Below are 18,893 nucleotides of genomic sequence, written 5' to 3'. Positions count from 1 at the left end.
GGTATGGAATACCAGGCTCTGTTTGGCCAGGTTGGGTCAGCCCCCCCCCACCCCGGGCTGTGCCCCTTCCTGGATTTCGGTGAGAATTAACCCTGTCCTGGCCGAACCCAGGACAGGCACAGAGAGCCCGTGATCGCATGGGGAAGGTGCATGACGCAGCCAGCCCAGAAAGCAGTCTCATCTCTCCCAGCAAAGATAGACATCAGATGGTGAGTTGTTTGGAAACACTAATTTGTACTTATGCAAAAAAGCCGTCCCATAACACAAATCATCAAGCAATTAACATGCAACACTTCAGTGAGACTCTCTGTTGCTTGGTGTTGAACTATCTTCAATGCCATTAATAAGAGCTAATTAAATCAATCAAGTCACCACCATACTCAAACATGACTGCAGTTCCTGAACCTGTATCAGATCGGGAGTGTTTTCTCAGGCTGAAAATATCAAGATGCACATTTGTCATGCTGTCCTTCCAGCATACATCTGTTCTTATTGCTGTGTGTTTCATTTATCATATGTTGTCACCATCCCTACCCCCAATACATCTAGGCGTCAATTAATTCTTCCCTGTGTGGCTCAGGTGCATCGTACTGAATAATCACTATCTTAATATCTATCCACAAGCTTTTCTTATAGCAGAGCAGCAATGCTCAGCCACATCCCCTAAATTACGTGACTGTGACGGTAACTTCTCCATTTCTGTATTGCGTGTTATTAAAACCCCACAACGCCTCCAAACACTCGGATATTTTTCAGGGGAAGCAGTGGAGGCTTTGACTCCCTTCTCTCCCCTCCCAGGGCTTGGCAGGAGATTTCCAGGTCCATTTGACAAAATAAACTTTTCTGAGAAGTGTTTCCAGGAAAACCTTTGACTAGCTAATTGCTGCGGACCTTCAGAATGTTTTTTATAATTGATGAGTATCCAAATACTATATTTATCTCAACATCTGCAGCTTTAGGCAATGGCATTTCTGCTATATCACCAGCCCATGTGCTACTGCTCTGTTACCATCAGCATGAAGCGGGACAATAGTCCTTTTCTAAACAGCAGCATCATCTCTCATTATATTGTAACATTTGGTCTCTATTTATGTTTCCGCTTTGTCTGGCTAACTCTCCTTTATATTTACAAATCAGCTATATTAATGTGCTTTAATTTCAACACTGGTTGTTTATTTCACAGATAAATTAGCTGGCAAAAGGAAAACCCAACCTAACAGAAAGCACCACCAGCTCTAACACCTTATATATATATTTGTCATTAATAGTAGACTTGAAAGGAATAGGTTTTTTACTTAACAAACATACTTGGTGGCATTTTCCATGTTTTAATTATAAAAATGCCAACTTGCGGGTCAGAGGGAGAATAGCTAACTAAGGCAGCATTAATTCCTTGTCCACCCCCTGGCCTTGGAATTGCACCCCTTGCTCTGCCACTGAGGAGAAGAGAGATGGGGTGAAGCCCCTGCATGTGTCCCAGATGGAAGGACACAGGCGAAACAGGCAGGACCCCAAGCATGGAAGCAGGGTCTCTGTAAGAAGCCACACCGAGAACCCAGGGGGAGCTGCAAACAAATCCTAACCCAAAACGCCAAACAAAAGCAAGCAGAAAAATAACAGCTTGTTAGAGATAGTGACAGCGAGTCACAAGCCAGAATTTAATGCACTTTATTCCAAGTGTGTTAAAGCAAGAGGCATAATTGCCTAGATGAATTCATGGGTGGTTTTGCCCTGGCTCTGCAGCCACACAAGGAATTATGGGCACATAACCCTTGTGCCTCGATTTTTCTGGACTTGGCGCCCTGGGGAAAAAGCAGATTAATGCTTCAAATCAGCAGCCTTACACTGGCATGAGAAAGACTCAGGCTGAACAGGGGATCAGTGCTTATCCCTCTGCCTAAAAGGCTTTCAGACCCTCACCTGAACACAGCCTGTTATGGGTATGCATGGCAAAGTTTTGGTAGCAGGGGGGCTATAGGGGTGGCTTCTGTGAGAAGCTGCAAGAAGCTTCCCCCATGTGTTATAAAGCCAGTGCCAGCTGGCTCTAAGATGGACCCACCGCTGACCAAGGCCAAGCCAATCAGCGATGGTGGTGGCGCCTCTGTGATAACATATTTAAGAAAGTGAAGAAAAAAACTCGGTGGCGAGACAGCAGTTGGAGAGCAGAGTGAGACGATGTGAAAGAAACAACTCTGCAGACACCAAGGTCAGTGAAGAAGGAGGGGGGGGAGGAGGTGCCCAAAATGTCAGAGCAGAGAGCCTTCCCTTGCAACTCATGATGAAGACCATGGTGAGGCTGGTTGTCCCCCTGCAGCCCATGGAGGTACACAGTGGAGTAGATATCCTTCTGTAGCCCGTGGAAGGGACCCCACACTGGAGCAGGTGGATGCCTGAAGGAAGCTCTGACCCTGTGGGGATCCCATGCTGGAGCAAGCTCCTGCCAGGACCTGCGGACCCATGGAGAGAGGAGCCCACACCAGAGCAGGTTTGCTGGCAGGATTTGTGACCCTGTGGGGGACCCACGCTGGAGCAGCTTGTGAAGAGCTGCAGCCCTTGGGAAGGACTCATGCTGGAGAAATTCCTTCCTTCCTTCCTCCTCTCCTTTCCTTTCCTTCCCCCAAACCAAATTCCTTCTACCATCAAGCACAGAAGGCAAAAGGTGCTGCAGAAGAGACAAGCAGAGCACGTACCAGCTTTAGCATTGCTACCCACAGAACAGGAGCCAAGTCTTGCCCTATGAAAACATTCAGGAGACCTGATCATGAAACAGAAAAATCTCAAAGAAAAGCTGAAAAACCCGATGTATTTGCAATGTTTGGTTACTCTGGTTTTTGCATTTTGTTGACACCCTCCTCTCAGTGTCTGATTCCGCCCCCCCCTTGCAGTAATGATCACAGACACAGCGTCCAAAAACCAAGTCGCACGTAGTTCTACTTCTCACAGAGAAACTTCAGTCCTGACCCCACCGTGTTAGTGAGTTCATCGAGCCCTAATACAAGTTCCCCCTTGTCCTGGGTTTGGCCAGGTCAGGCTTAATTTTCACAGGAAGCCAGGAGGGGACACAGCCGGGTGGGCCTACCCGGCTGACCCAAACTGGCCCAACAAACAGGGTATTTGATACCATGTGCCATCATGCTTGGTGCTGAGGAGGGGGGCAGGCCTGGAGGAGGTGAATCGCTGTGATGCCGTGAAAAGCCGGAATTGAAGACTCAATAGTCGGCAGACTATTAAGCAGGTATTCTTTATTGCGGCGCCGGGCACACGGGGGATCTCTCCTCCAAACGTGTGCACCGAAGAGACACAGTTACTAGGTATTTATGCTATGTTAACATACATATTCATTACATTTCCAAGAAATGTTAATCATAGTAATGGCTTTTCCGAGAATTCATTAATATATGGTAATGTCCATCGCACATGTTTGTTTGGCGTCTCTCGGCAGGGGTCTTCAGATTATCCTGCAGCATCCTTATCTCTGTAGTTTGCATACCTGTTCTCCCAAGGCCCAGGCGCCTAAAGGGATTATTCAGGAGTCCCTTGTCTTGCAACCGTCCTAATATTCACAAAGAACCAAGACTTGTTTCTGACAACCTGAAGTGATAACATCCCCTACATGTTACATTTGTTACATTTACAGTTATCAATCCCTCCTTTTCTTTTGAGGATTTGTAGCTAGAAAGCTATGAATCCTCACTATTCTATTTTGTAGGTATTATTTTCAAATAATTCTATTTGGTGCCTAATCTTATTCCTTTTTCCAATCACTGTGTGTCTCAACTGAATCCTGACAACACCAAAGGAGACATTTGAGAGACATGCAAACAAGTATTCCTAAAACGACCAGTGTGATCATTCCCATGAACAATTGTTTCAACCACTCTAAATTGGGGAGCCAAGAGGTTAAATTTTGTTCCCCTACTTACAAGTGGGTTGTTTTCCCGTTTGGCTTGTCTCCATGATGTTCTTAATATGCCTTTAGGTATTTGGGACTGATTATATATTCGGTCCTGGCTGACTAGATGACCTATGGTACACATTCCCTTCCAACCCGCAGGGAGTCGCTTTCTGCTAATGCCATCCCCACATAGCCACCAATACGTGTTGTGTAATTTACAGGGCCCCGTCAGTGGCTGTGAGATTAGCTCTGCAAAATGCTCCGCGGTTTACCCAGCCAATTGGTGCATTCCTAAAATAATCCCAGTTCGAGGGGCTATAGGTTTCTAATTGGGTTCTGTTACAAAAATCTATATATATCGCGCCTGTCCCTTTCAAATCCCAAATTCCTACTTCTACTGTAGTTTTGTTGATCAAATAATCATTCCACCCATCTCTGCAAGTACAATTTTTGTGTGTATGGAAGGGGGTCAGCACGAACAAGTGTTGGATCTTGCTTTCCATAGGCAGCTATTATTGCTGACCTATATCTGGGTGTTTTTATCTAATATCTGTAGGTCACATCTTGGTCCAGTCATGTAGCTTGAGTTGTCATGATCGCGGTATCCTAAAAAGCCTAGGTTTAACAAAGTTACCGCCGCAATCATAGTTTCAAACCGCCAGCCTTTTCGACCATCCATCCTGGTTTAGGAGCCTTCTTCACTCGGGAATAATGGATCCAGGCCGGTTGTTCTCTAATCTTGATTGCAGTGAAGGTGGTCAGCAATACCTGGTAAGGTCCATTCCACTTCTGAAAAATTCTTAACATAAACCCAATCTCCAGGGCTAAATGGATGGATCGAGTGATCTACCCCTTTAGCCCTGGTACCCAAAACATTTTTACTAATCCTTTCTAATTGTTTTCCTAAGGATATAACATAATTCTGTAGATACTGATTTCCCAACTGGTTCAAATCTTCCCCCTGATATTTAGCCTGATATGGTCTCCCATATAGTATCTCAAAAGGGCTCAAATTTTCTTTGGCCCTAGGTTTTACACGTATCCGAAGTAGTGCAATAGGCAATGCTTGGTACCAATATAGATTTGCTTCTTGGCATATTTTTGCATCTTTTCTACTTGCCCACTGGCTTGTGGTCTGTAGGGCGTATGTAACTGCCAATTGATTCCTAACAGTTTGCTGACCTGTTGCACTACTTCTGCACAAAAATGCGTCCCCCTATCTGAGGAGATAATTGTCGGTACCCCAAATCGAGGTATTATTTCATTTAATAATACCTTAGTTACTTCCCTTGCTTTATTTGTTCTACAAGGGAATGCTTCTGGCCAACCTGAAAAGGTATCCGTAAGTACTAATAAGTACTTGTACCCTCCTTTTCCTGGAAGTTCAGAGAAATCAATTTGCCAATGTTGTCCCGGTATACTTCCCTTCCCAATACCTCCTAATTGTACCCGGTTACCTGTATTTGGGTTATTTTTAAACACGTTTCACACTGTTGGGTTACTTGTCGGACTGTAGTATACAAATTTTTCCCTATTAATTTCTGATTTAAAAATTTGTACAGGGAGTCCGCTCTCCAGTGTGTCCTATTGTGTTCTTCTTTAACCACCCCCCAGATCTGTTTAGCAGGGATTATAATTCTGCCATCACTTAAGTAGGCCCACCCCTGGGATGGAACTTGGCCCCCTAATCCCTCTATTAATTCTTCATCAGCTTTAGAATACTCAACATTTTCTTGGTCACTCAGGTTTCTATTTCTATAATCTGGAATTAAGGCTAAAATCTCTTACATTCTCTCTGCTGCCTGTTTAGCTTCAGAGTCAGCCAACCTGTTACCTCTTTCCTGGTCAGTGTTACCCTTCAGGTGTCCTCGGCAGTACACGATGGCAAGTTTTGCTGGTAGTTGAACAGCTTCTAATAGTCGAAGGATTTCCTCAGCGTATTTAATCTGCTTCCCTTGTGCAGTTAGTAGTCCTTGCTCCTTCCAAATTGTCCCATGAGCGTGGACAACTCCAAAGGCATATTTGGAATCTGTCCATATATTTATCTTTTTCCTTTTGTTAACTCCAGAGGCCTAGTTAGGGCAATAGTTTCAGCCTTTTGAGCTGATGTTCTAGCAGGTAGTGATTGAGAACAAACTACTTCGGCTGCTGTTGTCACCGCATACCTGGCCTTTCGAATACCTTGTCCGACAATGCTGCTTCCATCCGTGAACCAGGAGTCCTGTGCATCTTCCAGGGGTTCCTCTTTCAGATCTGGTCTGCTGGAGTACACAGTCTCTATGGTTTCTAAGCAATCATGTACCGATAGTTCAGAGATTGACCCGCTGAGAAAAGAAGCTGGGTTTGTAATATTAGTTACTACAATATCAATATCATCTGATTCAATCAGAATGGCCTGGTATTGTAGAAATCGGGATGGGGAAAGCCAGTGGTTCCCTTTTTGTTCCAGTACAGCTGATACTGTGTGTGAGACCAGCACTGTGATCTTTTGGCCCAAGGTAAATTTTCGGGCTTCCTGAATATTCAAGACCACCGCCGCCACAGCTCGTAGACATCCTGGCCATCCTTTGCTTACTTCATCCAGTTGTTTAGAAAAGTAGGCCACAGCTCTTTTGTAGGGTCCCAGCCGCTGAGCTAGGATCCCGAGCTATGCCTTGTCTCTCATAAGAAAACAGCCAAAAGGGTTTAGTAACATCAGGCAGGCCCAGAGCCGGGGCCTTCATTAGATCTTGCTTAAGTGTCTGAAATGCGTTTTGAGCTTCTTTGGACCAGATCAATCGGGTGGGGTTGTTTTTCAAAAGTTCACATAAGGGTCTCACTATTATTCCGTAATTATAAATTCATAACCAGCACCAACCTGTCAGTCCCAGAAAGGTCCTGAGCTCTTTCACCGTCTGATGGAGGGGAGTCCTGCAGATGGCTTCATTCTGTTCTGTTCCTAGTTCTCTTTGTCCAGACAGCTTGCATCCAAGGTAGGTTATCCGTCGCCGCACCATCTGAGTTTTCTGTTGAGAGACTTGATACCCATTTAATCTCAAAAACTTTAACAAACTGATAGTCTACTGTATACAGTCAGGTTTTGTTTCAGTTGCTATTAATGTCATCTACATGCTGTAAAAGGGTTCCATCTCTGGAGGGCGCGTTCCATGCTTCAAGTTCTCGTGCTAGTTGATTTCCAAAGATCGTTGGGCTATGCTTAAAACCTTGGGGTAACACTGTCCAGGCAAGCTGGGGGTTTTTACCCGTGGTAGGATTTTCCCTCTCAAATGCAAATAAATTCAGACTCTCTTTGGCTAAAGGCAAACAGAAGAATGCATCATTTAAATCCAATACCGTAAACCATACTTGCTACCACAGGGTGTACGTCCCTAACAATCTTATTCACTTCTCTTAAATCCTGTACTACCCAGTAAGTTCCACCTGTTTGTGTTGTTTTGTTTTTTTTTTTACTGGTAACACAGGAGTATTGTATTCTGATTCACACTCCACTAGTAGTCCATACTGTAAAAAGTTACCTTGCTTCCCCTCTTTTTCATTTTGTTTTTCTGTTGCTTAACTTCTAAGAACTTTGCCTTTTTTTTTTCTCTTCATTTAGAGCAGCAGCTAGCAAAGCAGCTTGTAACTTGATACCTTTCTGTTCTAATGACTTTACACAGCCCTTCGGAAAATCCAGAGGGGTTTTCCTTTTGGGTTTTTTTTGGTTGTTTTTTTTTTTTTTTTTTCAATACCGCGTTAAACTTTTCATCTCCTATACTTTTTAATTGTCCACAAAACCGCATCAATTCTAACAACATATCATAATTCAATTAATTGTTTCCTTATGAGGGGATCACCTCCCTCCGAAGCTCATGTTACAATAAAATAATTTCTCAACTTCTCCACCAATCGGTTAACACAACACACACACACACACACACACAACCTAGAAGCGATCTTTTAAAATCCTTCTGTTTACATACTGTATCACCTAAGTAGAACAATATATACATGCAAACCACTTCAGTTAACATGTTTATATACATAGAGCTCTTTCAAAACAATATATACAGTATATTCAATACATACCCCAAAACCAGAGTCCCTAAATGATCGATCAACGCCAAATAACTAGAGAACTTGTAACCCCACAATATATACCAACTTGTATTTTAAAACCAGTCCCCAAATTCCCAACTCAATTCCTAAATCATGCCGATTTTCTTTAAGCAAACCAAACCCCATACATTATTAAGACGTTGTTGAGTGAGGGGTCTCCCCCTACTTTTCCCAATGTTGCCGTCTAGATCCTGGGAGAGGCTCTCAAAATCCCCCCCACGGGAAGACCCTGCACTGATACTTAAGAAATCATAAACCACAGCCCCGAAGACTCAGAGTTCAAATACAACAGTCCCAAGTCAAAAACCGGAAATCAGCAGAACATACCAAACGTACGTGGTGTTTTTTTCTTTTTTTTTCTTCACCATTTTTTTTTCCTCTCTTTTTTTTTCTTTTTTTTTTCTTTTTTCTCTTTTTTTTTTCTTTTTGACTTATTTGTCTTTCACACAGAGGCTTCATACAGTCACACAAGCTTTCCAATGTGCTAGAATACATCCTAAGGGGCTTTTCTTTAAAATACCACTGCTTTGCTGTCCCCCATTTTACTTTGTTGATTCTGTACCTCTGTTAGTCTTTATCTTAACAATTTTAATCTGTCGTCCCCTTCTGTCCCGCTCTGACCACGTTCCAAAAATGTCACAATTAATATTCTGGTCACAAGAAAAGAGGTTCACCGTGCAAGGTGTTTTTTTTTTTGGTGGGTTTTTTTTTTGGTTTTACGATGCCTGATGGGTATGTTAACAAGCCAGTATCCGAGATATCCGATATCCGAGTTCAATACCAACAAATCCGTATCGCCAGAAGTACAACTTAAGCGGGTTTCCTAAGCGTACCATACCGAATGTACGTTATTACAGAAGTACAAAGCTTAACCCATGCTTGTACCAACGCACAATTACCAAAAGCACGTTATTACAGAAGTGCAAACCTTAACCCGTGCCTGCACCAACGTACCAAGACGTACACCCTCAGGCACTAGTAGCCTGGTGTACAGCGCTCAGCGTAGGACGTCTCCTACGACTTATGAGAACTCTCCAAATGACCGGTCTCACATACCAAAACAGAGAAAGAAAGGAAAAAAAAAGAATACCTTTACTTGTTTAGATGGTCCTTGTCTGCTCCCGCAGTGATCCGAGTGAGGCGAGGAGTCCCTCCGGGAAATCCCGGGGGTACCCTAGGGAGTCCTGTTCTCAGCGGGTCCTGCAGCCGAGCAGAGCGGGTCCCATCTGGGGTGCCAGAAATGATGCCGTGAAAAGCCGGAATTGAAGACTCAATAGTCGGCAGACTATTAAGCAGGTATTCTTTATTGCAGCGCCGGGCACACGGGGGATCTCTCCTCCAAACGTGTGCACCGAAGAGACACAGTTACTAGGTATTTATGCTATGTTAACATACATATTCATTACATTTCCAAGAAATGTTAATCATAGTAATGGCTTTTCCGAGAATTCATTAATATATGGTAATGTCCATCGCACATGTTTGTTTGGCGTCTCTCGGCAGGGGTCTTCAGATTATCCTGCAGCATCCTTATCTCTGTAGTTTGCATACCTGTTCTCCCAAGGCCCAGGTGCCTAAAGGGATTATTCAGGAGTCCCTTGTCTTGCAACCGTCCTAATATTCACAAAGAACCAAGACTTGTTTCTGACAACCTGAAGTGATAACATCCCCCACATGTTACATTTGTTACATTTACAGTTATCAGCTGCTTGGGAGCGCACAGGGCACCAGGCGGTGAGAGTTGCTCTGTGCATTTCTGTGTTTATTTTATATATCAGTATTGTTGTTGTTACTGTTTGCTTCCTTTGCTGTTCTGTGAAACTGCCCTTATCCCGACCCACAAGTTTTGCCTTTTTCTTTCCATTCTCCCCACCCCAGCAGGGAGAGGGGCGGCAGAGTGGCCGCATGGCCCTTTCTTGCTGGCCAGGGCCGAACTATGACACCCCTACATTTTTGTGTGCTGCCACAGCAATTTTAATACTGTGGAGGACTTGTTTATCAAACAAATACATTTGACTGCATGGGTGTCTCCAACTTCAGAAAGCATAAATGAAATTTTTTCCTTAGAGGAAAGAGTCTGATGAATTTCTTGGTTTAATCCACCTAATATCATCTAGTCAAGTAAATTCATGTAACTGAAAGCATTCTGTCAGTTATAGGCATTTCATCAGGCGCATACACATAATTCTGGTGACAAAATGATTTTTGTCAACAAAATACTGCCTGGCACACATACTAAAGTTTGCGTAGCAGCAAGTGAGTACTGAGTAAAAGGCAGGAATCAGATCCTGAAGATTATGCAGTTATAAAAAGACAAGAAGGAGAAAGAAATTATCTGTTTGGTGCCAGACTGTGGGAAGTAGTTTACATGAAAGAGGGAGTTTACAAGGCAACATCAGCTTCCTATGGGCCTTTAGTGTTAGTGTAAACCAAAGCATTGATACAGAGCCATGGTCACACTCCATGGGTGTCTCTTTTCCTACTTTGCTTTTGATCCTACAGTTGGTAGATCTGTTTAATGTGTTAATTACAAACTCCTCTGGTCTTTATCCAACATTTCTTCTGTTTGTTGGTGTGTCTGGCATCAGAAACATGCAAACAAGGTGACTGAATCCTTTCACCTTTTGCGTATCATCAGACCTTCATCTAGTCTGCTTTCAAAAAGCAGCAGCAGTTGAACCTCAGCCCCAAGTCTGCAAGCCTGTGCGTGTTGCAAGTAAAATCCTGCTGAGCCAAGTGCACTGGGTCTGACAGTCGTGGGAGGACTATTGCATTTCCCCTGCTGGGCTGGATCCCCGAGGTGCTCGGTGCTGCCTCTGAGCAGGGAAAGACAGACCAGGCTGCTGCACTGTACACAGGGCAGTAGCTCAGCAGTCCTGGCTCCTGACTCTGCTAAGGCAGCATTGTGCAGTTCAGGCTCCCACCCTGAAACACATTCACTGAAGAGATCGATTTAATCTTGTGATCAGCTTAAACGAGGTACTTGTTATGCCGGAACCTAAATCACGTCCTAAGAATGGAGAAGCCATTGATACTGCCTCAGGGTACTAGAGTGACATCGCTGTTGGGGAAAAGATCAGAATCTGTGCCAATATTAGTATTTGCAATCACCTAACAGAAAACCTACCTATCATATTTCACTGGCTTGGTGCATGGCAGTTCTCATTAACACGGATAAAAGGCCAGGTTTTAGACATAGGAGGCAACAGGAGACAAGGAGCAAGAATCACAGGCTGAAGGTCTGTGGCCATGGGCTGGTCAGAGAGTGGGGAGCTGGGTGCTGTATGAGGTAATTCATGAGTACAGGGAAAAGAAGAAAAAGCAGAGAGGGAAGATACAGCTGGTCAGTGCTAAGGAAGCAGAGCTGCAAAGGGCATCACATGCAGGAGCAAGGAAAGGAGTTTCCTACAGCAAAAATGGAGCGCACACCAATATGAACACACAAAAAGGAGGAGTGACATTAACAGCAGAGAACAGAGCTATTCAATATCATCTGTCCTTGGGAGATGCTGGCAGACAGAGGCAGGAGGAAGTCTCAGAGCAGCTTTATTTATTTGGTGGAAATGCTTTTGACTTCAAAGCCGTGCAAGAGCTGCAGCAGGAACAACCAGCTGGGGAGAGGCTGTGCAGCGCATGCTGCTATTTGCACACCCGAGTTAAAGCAAAGCAGCTTGTCCTGAGCCTTCAGGGCAGAACGGAAAGGTTTTTCTTTCCTTCTTCTAGAGGTCAGCAGAGCAGCTAGGGAAAAGCTTCCAGTGTGCTGAGAAGCAAGAAAAACACTCTTCAGCAGGTCTCAAAACCTTATTTGTGACATGAAAGGACATCAAGGTTTTGACAGGAATTAGTAGCCAAGTTTTGTCTGCCTCCTGCCAAACAGCTTCCTGCGGCCCCCAGCACTTGCCATTTTCTTCTATGCCTTATAGCACCACAAAGCAGTTTTCTGAGTCACCAACACATGTCCCTCAGAAAACCCTCTCTAATTCCTGTGTTAAGTTCTTCACCACTGTAGTAATTTTGAAGCCTTTGAGCTGTACTTACAGTTAGGAGTTTGCAAGGGGAGCTGAAGTGCTTTGACAGGACAAGCTTAAGCAAAAAGCTGTGCTTTTCACACTGGTGCACTTGGAGATGTACATCTGACAGCAGGGTTTACATACCCAGATAATTATTGTCCAGGAGAGAAATTAAATTAGTCTCATCCTTCTCACTCTGTGGTAGCACTTGAGCTGAAGTGGTAATAAAGAAAAATCTCATAAACTAGCCATTGGCCACTGGAGCCATTTATCTGCTATTGATCTGTGGTGTGATTTAATGGGGTGGAAAAGCAGGTACAGCAGAAACGTTTTGTCCCTCTCCAGGTTAGGGAAGCCCTTGTTGAAATCTCACCTCATCCTTACGGGCTCTGCTGGCCCTATCCTGCTTCCACCACATCACCGTTGTGGGTCTTCAGCTCAGGCCCTGCACACGCATTTCACCTCCCAGTGCCCTGGGGAGGTTGGCTGCCTCCGGGATCCAGCACTGCTCATGAGAGGGGAAAGTCCCTGGGAATTGGGAGAATGGGAAATTGTGCAATTCTGTGCCCAGCTGCTGAACCCGAAAGTCTGCAGATTTAATCTCAGTCTGCCACAAAATTGGAGGAGGTCTAAGATCCATCAGGCAATTTTTGCAGACTCTCACGCCCAAACATTTGCCTTGGAAAAAGAGTTTGCTGTTACTCTGCTTGCTGACATTTGCATTCTATACACCAATAAATGAAAGCTGAAGCTCCACCACAAAACACCTTGAAATTTATGACTATTGTCATCAACAGGAACTACCCTCTCCCCATCCATTTTGCCATCCACAAGCCTAGCTCTGCCTAAATCATGCAAAAACCATAAAAAGGAGCTGCACACACCAAAATATAAATCCCAGTTGTCCTGTCTCCCCAGCTTAATACCAAGTGATAAAGATGTCCCAGAGTTTATATGGCTGCAGGTGCTCTCCCTTTGCTGATTGTATACATAAATAAAAACACAGTGATCTCATTTAAGTCCCTTAACCAGCAAAATCGAGTGCCAGGAGCCCCAGCTACTCTAGCTGGAGCGACTCACAGTCATTTCTGATTGAAGCTGACTATTAGTGGATACAATTAAGATGCCGTTTCAGTTTAAAGATGAATTTGCCATGCAGCGACAAATTGTGAATGCTTACTGCTGCCACGCTGAGGCAGGTAATCAGGGAATGAAGCTGTAATTGTGGCACCTCTTGTTTTGCTTCTGCTGGAGCGCAGAACGTGAGATTCAATTTAACAAACAATTTGCCACATGGCTCATCCCTGCTGGGTGGGAAAGCAAAGCTTTCTGGCAAAGCTGCCTTTGAGTTTTGCTCCTTTTTAAACCTGTTATAAGCAAAACTAGCACTTGCTTTAACCTTTGCACCAAAGCAGAAAGGAAGAGGAGAAACCCAGGAGTATCTCTGATGTTGTTTTGAGAACACATTACAGGCTTCATCCAGAGATTATGAAAACCAACCCCTGACGCAGTGGAAAGAGTCATCATTCTTTTGATGCCTTTCAGGTCTTTGCGAGCTTCTCTGGAGAAACCAGAGGGGAGCTGGGCCAGCATGTTGGAGCAGCAAATGCTAATGTGCACAAGCAGGGAGAGATTTATATATGCTGGGAGTTTCTCTCCCTCTGCATGAGATTCAGGCTGGAGACTCTGGGTGATCTTTAAGCCAAATGTCCTTTTTCCACCAATGGAGGGAAGGTTGAACTGAAGAAGCAGCTATGCATAGATTTAGCAGCTCATCAGCAGCCTGACTCTGTCCTGCTGCAGGGGAAGGAGTGCAGAAACTTAAGGCAGATCTTGAAATGCTATTTTGCCTGCACTGAGGAAAAAAACGTGAATTGCTTTGCTATAGTCCGGTTATTACAGTGGCTTTGCTTCCCTTGCACTCTGCAAGGGAAGAAATCTTGTCATGGTGAATCAAGAGAAATATAGTAATTTGAATGGGCATTTTACTTTCAACAGTTCCACATCTGTTCAGTGCTAAATTAGAAGACATAAAACCTCCCATATTTCAATTTTATACCAGCAAGACTAAGTTGTGGGAAGCGTTAAATGCACATACACACTCTGTATGCTGCTACTGTTGATGCTTCCTGGGTCTGATTTTTTTCTCCAGTTAGCTGCTTCAGGGCCGAAGCAGCTAGCATTTAAAGGACTCCAAAAAGATGTTAGCGCCAGAGATTTCCTGGACCAGACTTGCAGAGCAGAGCTTTCTTGGCTTAATTCACCTCTGTTTGGGATTTGTCCTTGCATACAGCCACAGCCTACAAGTTTCTAGTCCAGACTTGGCTCCTCCAACATGTCTAATTCCACAGATGTGTTACAGACAGCCCTTACACATCCTTCCTGCTTCACTGCTGTTAGCGATTCATGATCAAGCAAGTCACTTAAATTTATCTAAAATCCCAAATCTGAGGGATTTTATTCTGTTTTTTCTTAAGGATAAACACATGCTTCCACGTTTTGGGATCTCAGAGCCAACGAGGACCAAGTTGCTCTTGTTACTTCTTCAGGATGTAGACATTGGCACTACCTTTCTGGGCAAAAAGAGGACAAAGAAAACTGTCCTCTAGTTGCTAGTGTGGCTTAGCTCAGATAATGAGGACATCAGCAGAGAGGTCCTTCTTTTTCTCAGTTTGTCTTTGTAAGTGGTTTGGTTTCTCCTTCCTGCAAACATACAGGAATCGAAAAACATCAAAGAGCACAGGGGAACATTTAGTAGTTGGTTACTAGAGAGAGTCCAACAGAAACCTTGAGGAAAAAAACAGAAAAAACCACCAAAACCCAGGGATAGTATCTTCTGTCTTTTTCTGAAGTATTGCTGGTCATGATCTTCAGAGATACAGGACTCAGTATCAGTTGAATCTTGCTCCTCAATCCTCATCAGCCTTGGAAAAGACCCAAGGCAGCCAACAGCAAAATTTCATGGGACTTCAGGCAGATGAAACTCAAAGGAGAAAAAAGCTCATCTAATTAGATTAAAGTTTAGTGTTTTGGATGAAGGTAGGCTGTCAATGTCAAGAGTTGTGTGCTCCGGCCAAGCAAGAAGTAGAGCACAAACACATGGTTCATAATTTGTACATCAGCAGTGCTGGATACTTGAGGGAGGATGAGGATGTTTTTCTTTAAGGGGAATGATCTGCACATTGGTGAATGCTCCTCTCCAACACCTCCGTGCCATCAACCAGCCTGGCTTTGTTACAGAGCTTGCCCTTACTCCAATGTCTTGCAGGAGACTAAGCACTGGCTGAGATGTGATATCCATTACAGGGCTATTATTCTGAGACAAGATGATTCCTTTTTATCAACCCTTATTAAGTAATCACCATTGTGCCATGAAGTTCTGTTTATTGCTCGGTTGTCAAGGGACTGATGTAGACACCATCCACTGCAGTGGCACAATACACTACAGAAAAAGAAGACTAAACTTAAGTAGATCTCCCACCTCTCCCAGCTAGATAATAACACATTTTATTCTCTCAGACAAAGAAATTATTCACAGATTTCCCTTGAAAGGAGTAGAGAATGAACAGCAAAGCAGTGTTTGGACCCATCCCAGTGCATATATTGAATGTAAAGATTTTGGGCTGGTCAAATGAGTTTCAGGTGTGCTGATTTCTACGTGAAGGCTGCACCTTGAGGCAGTGCCAAAGCTCCCATGGCACAAGCCCTGACCCCAAGGGATACTGCAGGAAGAGCTGTTGGAGCTATTTCACAGCTAGACAAGGAAAGCAAAGGTATGTGCTTGGTTGTAATCCCTCCTGCCCCCTGACACCTGGCCATAGCTTGGGAGCTATGAGTTTAGGTCACTGGGGAGGAAGGGGGCAAATGTGGCAATTCATAATGTCTCCTTCAGGCTGCCCCAGGCACCTAATGCAGCTGTAGATTACAAGAAAAAGAAGTATATATGTCCCAAAAGGTACCCATCTCTGATATCCCAGAGGTAGATACTGCAAATATCCTTCCCTTTGGACACAAGCAGGTCATTTTAACTGCTCCACTGTACAGCTGGGCAGGGAAGTTAGGCAGAAAAAGGTCAAATGCCTCACCTTGCAAATACTTGTATGAATGCTTAATCTCTCTCCTGTGAGCAGTGTCACCAGTGTCAATATGAAGGTAGATATTATATAAAGAAGAGGAAACATATCTAACCCAGTCTGTCTCCAAGATGATCAGGGGGTGTGAGAGACAGAAATCCCAGCCCCCTACCTGAGGCAAATCCCCACTTAGTGCCAGTCTCCTGCAGCTGGACTCCAGTACCAAGCCTGACATGAATATCTCCACCACAAAACCTTTAGTTGTACAAAGCTCTGCCAGAGCCAAGTTCCTCTGGTTTTAATGCACAGAAGATTATGCTCACATTTCCAGGCAAATTACTCCATTTTTTTCAGGTCCCAGACACAGCAGTGAACACTGACCAATCCAGTAAACCATCATCAGCCCTACTACCATAAAGGGCAAGATGCTCAAAAAAACCCCAATCCAAAACAACCACACAATAAAAACCCACCAAAAATCTTACCCCTTTCTGTCTGTCTCCCTGCAACATGGACAGGTTTCTAGCCTCTGCTGAGACACTACACTCCTCCCATCCAGGGAAAAATCTGCAGACACTCCAGCCCACCACCTGAGGCCACTTGAGTCTCCTAATCAGGCAGATTGGGCAGCCCTGAGTCCATCCCCAGCTCTACCTCCCCCCAGCCTTGGCCAGCTGCTGGGTGATTTGGGAGCCCCTCCTCACCATCAGTGAGTAGGAGCAGACACTTGTGCAGCCTTGAAAGGTAAAACCACAAATGAGCCATCATTTCGGAAAACAATAGGTGACCTCTTTAAGGATGCATTAAGCTGTGCTGCTCACAATCACAGAATTGTAGGGGTTGGAAGGGACCTCTGTGGGTCATCTAGTCCAACCCTCCTGCCGAAGCAGGGTCACCTACAGCAGGCCGCACAGGACCGCGTCCAGGCAGGTCTTGAATATCTCCAGAGAAGGAGACTCCACAACCTCCCTGGGCAGCCTGTTCCAGTGCACCATCACCCTCAGAGGGAAGAAGTTCTTCCTCATGTTCAGACGGAACTTCCTGTGCTTCCATTTGTGCCCATTGCCCCTTGTCCTGTCACTGGGCACCACTGAAAAGAGTCTGGCCCCATCCTCTTGACACCCACCATGAAGATATTTACAGGCATTTATAAGGTCCCCTCTCAGCCTTCTCTTCTCCAGGCTAAACAAGCCCAGCTCCCTCAGCCTTTCCTCATAGGAGAGATGCTCCAGTCCCCTTAATCATCTTTGAAGCCCTCCTCTGAACTCTCTCCAGTAGTTCCTAATCTTTTTTGAACTGGGGAGACAAACTGGATGCAGTAGTCCAGATGGGGTCTCCAGATGGATGCTCCTTGAAGATGTGTGGGGTCACAGGGGACCCCCAGGGCTGAACCTCCAAAATGCTGTTGAGAATCACTAAATCTGAAATTTGTGCCCTGGCTGGAGATGAGGAAAAGCACTTCGCAAGTCAAGCTGCTCAGGTTTCTTGTGTCATAGAAACACAATCCCTGCCGAACCACAATTCACTGTTTTCATCTTCTTGGGGCAGCGAAGAAAGTTATATAGAAAATGCTATCTACAAACGTCTTTATTTGGAAACAAATACATATGTTACTGCACTAAATTAACTGAGCTAAGAAGATGAAAATTAGATCATTTACAAGCAGAGAGCTTTCCCATATTGTTTCAGCAGAATCATCTTTTTTACATAGCCAGGCAAAGGGCTGAGTTTGGGGGAAAACAAACACATCTTTTATGATTATGGCCATTCAAAGCTGTTTCTTGCACTCTAAATTGCCTGACATGAAGAATCAATGGTGTCTTCAGATGATGATTTAATTAACACCTACTCCTTTCTTCAAGCTGAGACCTGCAAAAAACGCCCCGAATGGCTGATGGATGATTTGCCATTACCTTGCCTATTTTCTTTTTAGTATTTTTTTTCAGAATTTTAATTGCTACCATTTGAGGATTATTGATTAACTGTAATTGCTCCTTTTCTCAGGCATCTCCCTAGTTATCTCCAGCTATATGGTCTATGCAAAGGATGAAAGTAGAGTGCTTTAGAACTGTAATGTTTTTTTTAGTCTGTTGATGCAAATGCAGATAGCTTGATTATGTGAGTGCTCAACTCGTGTGCCTGGACCCTGCATTGATTCGAACTTGAAGGTGGATCAGCCTGCAAATTCTTTTTCCTTAAGGAAAGCACACTAAACGCACCAAAAAAATTTTTTATAGTCCAGTTACACTAGACAGAAGCTACATCAATGAACAATTTACAGCACAGGAAAATCCTGAGTCCAAAGAGAAATTCCCCTCTGCCTTCCAGGCTGAGCACAGGGATGAAAGTTACTCCTCCTTCCTATTTCTTTGCATTTCAGGTACATGTAACAGTTCACAGGTTTCAAAATACATGGCCAAATATGCTGTTACACAGGGAGTATCAACTGCAACAGGCATGAAGCTGTTCTTTGCTGCAGGTTTAAGGTGATACTTTATTTTTAGGCTGAGGTTTATGATCTCAGACTAAAGTATTATTGGGAGGCAGCAAATGATCCTGTTAGAGATGATCTGATAAGTCTGGTGTACCAAAGTATATAAATAGTGTGATTAAACAAAAAACCCACCCTGCATCACTAATTCCAGAGCAATTATTTTTATAAGCTGATCATCAGCTACGTGGGAGTTCATTACAATAATTTGTCTAGAAATAATTTTTAGACAGTTAGTGGATGCCCACAAGACTTAAATAACAAAAATTATGAAATACAGTAGTAGAAATTTGAGAAATTACTTCCTTTAATTTTTTGCCCAGGGATGC

General features: G+C 44.1%; 1 long non-coding RNA gene across 3 annotated transcripts in view; it reads right to left on the bottom strand.

Moving 5' to 3' along the window:
* Positions 1-3,222: 3,222 nt before the first annotated feature.
* Positions 3,223-18,893, bottom strand: part of LOC142360528 (uncharacterized) — a 123,689-nt gene continuing 108,018 nt past the window's right edge. For 2 of the 3 annotated variants that reach the window (XR_012763124.1, XR_012763125.1), the window contains one exon: positions 3,223-9,604. This is a non-coding gene — a long non-coding RNA (uncharacterized LOC142360528). The remainder of the gene's footprint in view (positions 9,605-18,893) is intronic. The other variant, XR_012763126.1, reaches the window with a different exon arrangement.

Source organism: Opisthocomus hoazin, chromosome 2 (assembly GCF_030867145.1).
Source record: "Opisthocomus hoazin isolate bOpiHoa1 chromosome 2, bOpiHoa1.hap1, whole genome shotgun sequence".
Lineage (NCBI taxonomy): Eukaryota > Metazoa > Chordata > Aves > Opisthocomiformes > Opisthocomidae > Opisthocomus > Opisthocomus hoazin.
This window is presented reverse-complemented; position numbering and strand designations above follow the sequence as displayed.